This window comes from Geotrypetes seraphini, chromosome 14 (genome assembly GCF_902459505.1).
Source record: "Geotrypetes seraphini chromosome 14, aGeoSer1.1, whole genome shotgun sequence".
NCBI classification, from domain to species: domain Eukaryota; kingdom Metazoa; phylum Chordata; class Amphibia; order Gymnophiona; family Dermophiidae; genus Geotrypetes; species Geotrypetes seraphini.
In genome coordinates, this window is record NC_047097.1 from 23,570,806 (window position 1) to 23,577,487 (window position 6,682).

Genomic DNA, 6,682 nt, shown 5'->3' on the forward strand with positions numbered 1-6,682 from the left:
TTGCTTTCCAGGGTCTCCTTCTTTCTTCTTTCTCTGTGCTAACCATTCATCTGCCATCCCTGTCCTCCCCTTCCATTTCCCTTCCCTCCCCAATAGGTCTGGAATCTTTCCTTTTTTTTGTCTCCCTCCACAGATCCACCTTTTCTTAACTACCCTTTCATCGAGCATCTCTCCCTCCTTCCCCACCACTCCAGGGTCCACTATCTCTCTCTTTCTTTTCCCAACTACCCTCCTATCCAGTATCTCTATCCCCCCTCCACACCATCCCTTGTGTCCAACTTCTCTCCCTTTCTGTTCCTTCACTCCCTAAATCCCATTGTCCATCATCCCTCTTCCTCTCCTCTATTTTCAGACCCATTATTTCTTCCCTCCCAAAGTCCGGCATATGCATGTCTCTTTGAAACCCCCTTCCCTCCCTTCTTCCCTCCGTGTACTTCTACACCAGGGTCTCCCTCCCCTGAAGGCCTGTCCCCCCTTAAAGGTCTGCATCCCACCCCTGAAAGCCTGCCCCCCCTTGAAGGCCTGCATCCCCCCCGAAGGCCTGCCTGCCTGTCCCCCCCTAGAAGGTCTGTCGCCCCTGAAGGCCTACACCCTCCCTGAAGACATGTCCCTCCTTGAAGACCTGCCCCCCCTCCTTGAAGGCCTGCATCCCACCCCTGAAAGCCTGCCTGTCCCCTTTAAAGGCCTGTCCCCCCCCTTGAAGGCCTGTCTACCCCCCCTTGAAGGCTTGTTCCCCCCCTTGAAGGCCTGCATCTCACCCCTGAAGGCCTGCCTGCCTGTCCCCCCTGAAGACCTGTAAAAAAATAAAGTATAGAAGATAGAAAATGAGGCTAAATGGAAAAATCCACAAAAAAGAGTAACCTCACTTATCATGGGTTCAATCACAGATTGTGAAAATCTTATTTAGTCAATGAGTAAAATTCTTTTACATAATTCAAATTTCAAAAACGGCAATCAACCATTGATGAATCATCATTCACTTATCCTTTATTGCACCAACAATTGTATGCCCGACGGGACCCGTTTCGCCTAAACAGGCTTTTTCAAGGGTTCCAACAGAGAGCACTTATTTTTGGCGTCCTCTCGCTTCCGGGGCTGGAGCTGTCCCACCCCCCACCCCGAAGGACTGCTCACCCCCCCCTGGGAAGGCCTGTCCCGCCTTGAAGGCCTGCATCCCCCCGAAGGCCTGTCCCCCCCTTGAAGGCCTGCATCCCCCCCGAAGGCCTGTCTCCCCCTCTTGAAGGCCTGTCCCACCCTTGAAGGCCTGCATCCTCCCAAAGGCCTGCCCGCCCCACCCACCCCCCACCCCGAAGGACTGTTGACCCCCCCCTGAGAAGGCCTTTGTGTTCCCCCTGGCCTCCCCGCACCGTTTACCTTAACAAAGCAGCCTGCAGCAAGATCGCGATGCCAGCGATCTTTCCACTGCTTCAGAGCTGTTTCCTCTGTCGCGGTCCCGCCCCTCCTCTGATGTCAGAGGAGGGGCGGCACCGAGAAAGTAAAAAATTAAAATAAGCTGATACTGCTGGAAAAAAATGTTATGTATAACAGATAGGAAATAGTAAAAAAGACAATGAATGTGAATGGACTGCAAAATAAAAAATATAGTATTTCATATACAATGGCGTCATCTGGTGGAAACAATAAAAAAGGCAATGAATGGACTGGCTCCTCCCGCTAAAAACTGCATAGCAGTTTGGATAGAATAGTTTATCACATAGACAAATTATGATGTAAACAACTTGATAGGCATTGCAATCGGATGAATGATGTACAGTATATTGAAACCTTTATTAGTATGTGGATCTGTGAAGGAATCAATGCATACCACATGTTTGCAGACACAGCAGCAACCTCAGGCTGGTTGGCCAGTGTGTGCAGGTAGCTGAGTGTATGAGCTAGGTAAAATAGATGGCATCAAGATCTCACATAGATTCCTATTTCTCGCCAGGCAACATCAACAATATTTTATATAAGGAAGAAAAGAGACCCAGTTATCAGCTTAATACCCTTCACTATTATGGTATGAATGCTGATATTTATTATATTGCCTTTTCTAAACATTTAAACATTACATATTACAACTGTTTTAAGCATTTATTTATTTAAAATATATTTTTTTCACTTGCAGTTCATTCGTTGTCCTTTGTGATGATTTCCACTAGATGGCGCCATTGTATTAGAAATGCAGAATCTTTTACTTTTCAGCCTATTCACATTCATTGTCTTTTTTTACCGTTTCCACCAGATGGCGCCATTGTATTTGAAATACTGTATTTCATTCATCATTCATTGTCTTTCTTACCATCTCCACGAGAACGCGATAGTACTACATTACTATTATACATATATTTTCCCCATCAGTTTCAGCTTATTTAAATTGTATATTTATTTTCTCGCCCACAATTTACCTACAGGTTGATTTTTATTTTATTTTGCTATGTATTTGTGGGTGTTTTCTATATTGACTTGCACTCACTATATAGCCACATCGCATTTCACCTTCTGTTCATCATATGGTTTGTATTTTTTTTATGCTTTCTCCACTTGACTTATTTGCATATTTTGTCATACTTTGTGTTGTCTGGATCCTCTGTTGTGACATATGATGACTTACCCCCTCTTCTAAGAAACTGCGATAGCAATTTTTAGCGTGGGGAACCGCGCTAATAGAAGAGCGCCAAGTCTTTTCTATGCATGTCCCTAGGGGGCTTTGGTGCATTTCTCGCGGGGGACTCCCTACTGCAGCTTTGAAAGGGAAGCCCTAGGGGATTTTTTTTAATGTCTTCGGGCATGTGCAATTCCTTTTTCTCGCTGACTTCTTTTGGTTCCGTTCCAAACTGGTTTCATCATTAACAGTGTCATAAAGATTGATTGTATTTGCTTTTAAGGTGAGGCAACGTCGACAAAAACAGAGAGTCATGAGCTTGATGCCCTTCACCTTTTCCATCTGAATACTGAGATTTTTAAAAATATTATATATAACTTTACATCTCTTTTCACTTTGCAGTTCATTCGTTGCTTTTTTTTTTTATTGCTTCCACTAGATGGCGCAAATATCGAATTATTTGGAATATCTTGTACTTTCGTCAATTCATCATTCATTGTCTTTTTCACTATCTCCACTAGATGGCGACTCCTTATTATTATCCAGTATTTCCTATTACATATATAGATATTTTTCCAGTAGTTTCAGCTTATTTTATTATTTTAATTTTATTTTTACTTTCTCTCCCAAAATTTGTCTACAACTTGATTTTGAATTTTGCTATGTAGATCTGGGTGTTTTCTTTATTGCCTCACACTCACTAACCCTCTCTTCTATTAAACTGTGCTAGCAGTTTGTAGTGCGGTGAGCTGTGCTGAATGGCTCGCACTGCTCCTGACACTCATATGAACTCTATGAGTGTCGGGAGCAGTGCAGCTTCGTAAAAGGAGGCCATAGAGTTCCTATGAGCATCAGGAGCAGCGCAGGCCATTTAGCGTGGCTCTCTGCGCTAAAAACTGCTAGTGCAGTTTGATAGAAGAGGCCCCAAGTCAGTGAGATTTGTGTGTGTGATAGAGGAAATATAAATTCCACTTGATAAAAGCGTCACTTTACCTGCAAAGGACTGCATAGCTCACATTGATAACTCAGCTTTTTGATATGAAAAGTGGAAGACTTGAAGTTCCATCTTAGGTCTTTTGGTACAGCTCTCATTCCTCTTCTGTCTGACAGCAGTGACTCTGGGCAACGGACAGGGATGGATTTCCGATGGGTGATCTGTGCCTATTTTCAGACCCATTATTTCTTCCCCCCAAAGTCCGGCATATGCACGTCTCTTTGAACCCCCCTTTCCTCCCTCCCTCCGTGTACTTCTACACCATGGCCCCCCTCCCCCTGAAGGCCTGTCCCCCCACTCCTGAAGGCCTGTACCCCCCTTGAAGGCCTGCATCCCCCGAAGGCCTGCCTGCCTGTCCCAAACCTGAAGCCCTGTCCCCCCCCTTGAAGGCCTGCATCCCCCCGAAGTCCTGCCTGCCTGCCCCCTCCCTTGAAGGTCTGTCCCCCCCTGAAGGCCTGCACCTCCCCCTGAAGATCTGTCCCCCCTTTGAAGGCCTGTCCCCCCCCTTTGAAGGCCTGCATCCCACCCCTGAAGGCCTGCCTCTTCCCCTTAAAGGCCTGTCCCCCCCTTGAAGGCCTGTCCCCCCCCTTGAAGGCCTGCATCCCACCCCTGAAGGCCTGCCTGTCCCCCTTAAAGGCCTTTCCCCCCCTTGAAGGCCTGTCTCTCCCCTTGAAGACATGTCCCCCCCTGAAGGCCTGTCCCACCCCCCACCCCGAAGGATTGCTCACTCCCCAGGAAGGCCTGTCCCCCCTTGAAGGCGTGCATTCCCCCCCCAAAGGCTTGTCTCCCCCCCTTTAAGGCCTGCCCCCCCCTTGAAGGCCTAAATCCCCCCCGAAGGTCTGTCTCCCCCTTGAAGGCATGCATCCCCCCAAAGGCCTGTCTCCCCCCTTGAAGGCCTGCATCCCCCCTGAAGGCCTGCCCGCCCCACCCCCCACCCCAAAGGACTGCTCACCCCCCCTGGGAAAGCCTGCGTGTTCCCCCTGGCCTTCCCGCACCATTTATTTTAACGAAGCAGCCTGCAGCAAGACATCAGAGGAGGGACGGGACCGCGATGGAGGAAACAGCTCCAAAGCAGTGCAAAGATCGCTTTCATCGCGATCTTGCTGCAGGCTGCTTCGTTAGGGTAAATGGTGCGGGGAGGCCAGGGGGGGAAGCGAGATGCCAGGGGGGGAGAACCGGATGCCAGGGGGGGAACCGGACAGCAGCACTAACTGGCTTAGGCTCCCCCCTCGCCTTCTAAAGCAGGTGCGGCAGCAGCAAGCCAGCAAGAGCAGCGCTGCTGCTCCTGCTTTAGGGGGTGAGGAGAGAGGGTCAGCCAAATTGGGAAACCGATTTTTTTGTTTTGAATCAATTCGAATCGATTCACACAAAGTGAATTGATGAACCGATTCGAATCGTGAATCCTGCAGCACTACTTGGCACAGCACCTGGCATAAAGTTAGGACAACCATTTTTCTGTGCTAATTTCATGCAGTCTACTAGCTAGTAGAAGGCTGAATATTGCTGCCAACTGGCTAGGTGACTGCTCCATTCAGATTCCGCCCCCAGCCCACTTCTAACCTCTCTGGTCAGGGGTTGGTCATTACGAGGCAGTATTCATATGTGCCTCCGAATCTTGCCCCTTAGTCTGGGAAAAACCACCTAAATGGCCAGAAGCCTCTCCTTTCCACATCTCCACTGCCTACCTAGACTCACACTGGCTCCCAATGCGAGCACGAATGTTATTCAAATTTTACTCTCTACTATTCAAAGCCCTAAATGGTGCTGCCCCCACCTACCTGAACGATTGCCTCATCTGGAACAACTCAACCAGGCCAAGAAGAACTCGGGCCCCTTTCACTCCCCCTCCTCTCCCCATCAAAGGCACTCGGTGCAAGAAGATGAAGATGAGTTGTCCACTAGCAACTCAGGCAACGAAACTTGACCACTACCTCTCCAATGCCTGACTACAAAACCCTCCGAAGGGAAATAAAAACCCTGATATTCAGAAAATGTGTCAGGACAAATTAACACAGTACCATAATTTATATCTATTCTTGTAATTAGTACCTTACCCTGGAAATGTCCAGCTTACCTCTTTTGCCAACCGCCTAGAACCGCAAGGTTCAGGCGGAATATGTCACTTTGAGTATCTTCTCCTGTGTGTTTGTGTGCTGCATTCATACTCTGCCAAAACTCCACCCCATGCATGTCCTCGGGAAAAGAATACACCATCATGCCATGTGCCACTTTTGAAGGCAATTGTGGCAAAACATGACCCGTGTTGGGTCAGATAATAAAGTGAAATTCAGATGTCTCGTATTGCAAGGTCCTGATTCTGTAAAACGGTGCCTATACCGGCCAGCACCTAAATTCTAGGTGCCAGCCAAGTGCCAATCATACTAAGGCACTAGTTACAGAATCGTGGCTAATGTCAAAATGTAGGCGCCTGAAATGTAGACGAGAGTTTTAAAGGCCTACATTTCAGGTGCCTAAGTTTTTGGAGAATCGTGCTTAGTGGCGACTAAGGGCTCCTTTTATCAAGGTGCGGTAGGCAGTTAACACGTGGAATACCGCGTATTCAACCGCCTGCCATGCTAGTCGTCAACGCCTCCATTGACGAAGCGTTAGTTTTTAGGTTAGCGCGTGATGAAATGTCTGACGCCCTAACCCCTGTAGCGTGCCTTGATAAAAGGAGCCCTAAGTCATGCTCTGCCCATAAAAATGCCCACTTAGGCATTCAGTGCCGCTAAGCGCCATGTGATAGGTGCCCTTTATAGAATTTCCCTGATGATGTTTTTCTTCTACTAATGTAAAAATTTTGTGACACTGTGCAAATAATTTATGATTGATCTTAATGAGGCTTCTGGCATTAAAGCTCACCCACATTTCTTCCTGAGCTGCTCATTCACCTTCTTTTTCCCCCATTAATTTTTGCATTGCATTATTCTCTTTTGCTTAAATTATACTTTCTAGTGGGAATCTCTATGCCACATTTTTAAAATGGAATGCATGATGGCCATACAACAGGGACATTATAGGAAATTTATGGATGTTTGGGAGCCATTGACAAAATTCTGTAAGGACTGATTGTTGATTTTGCC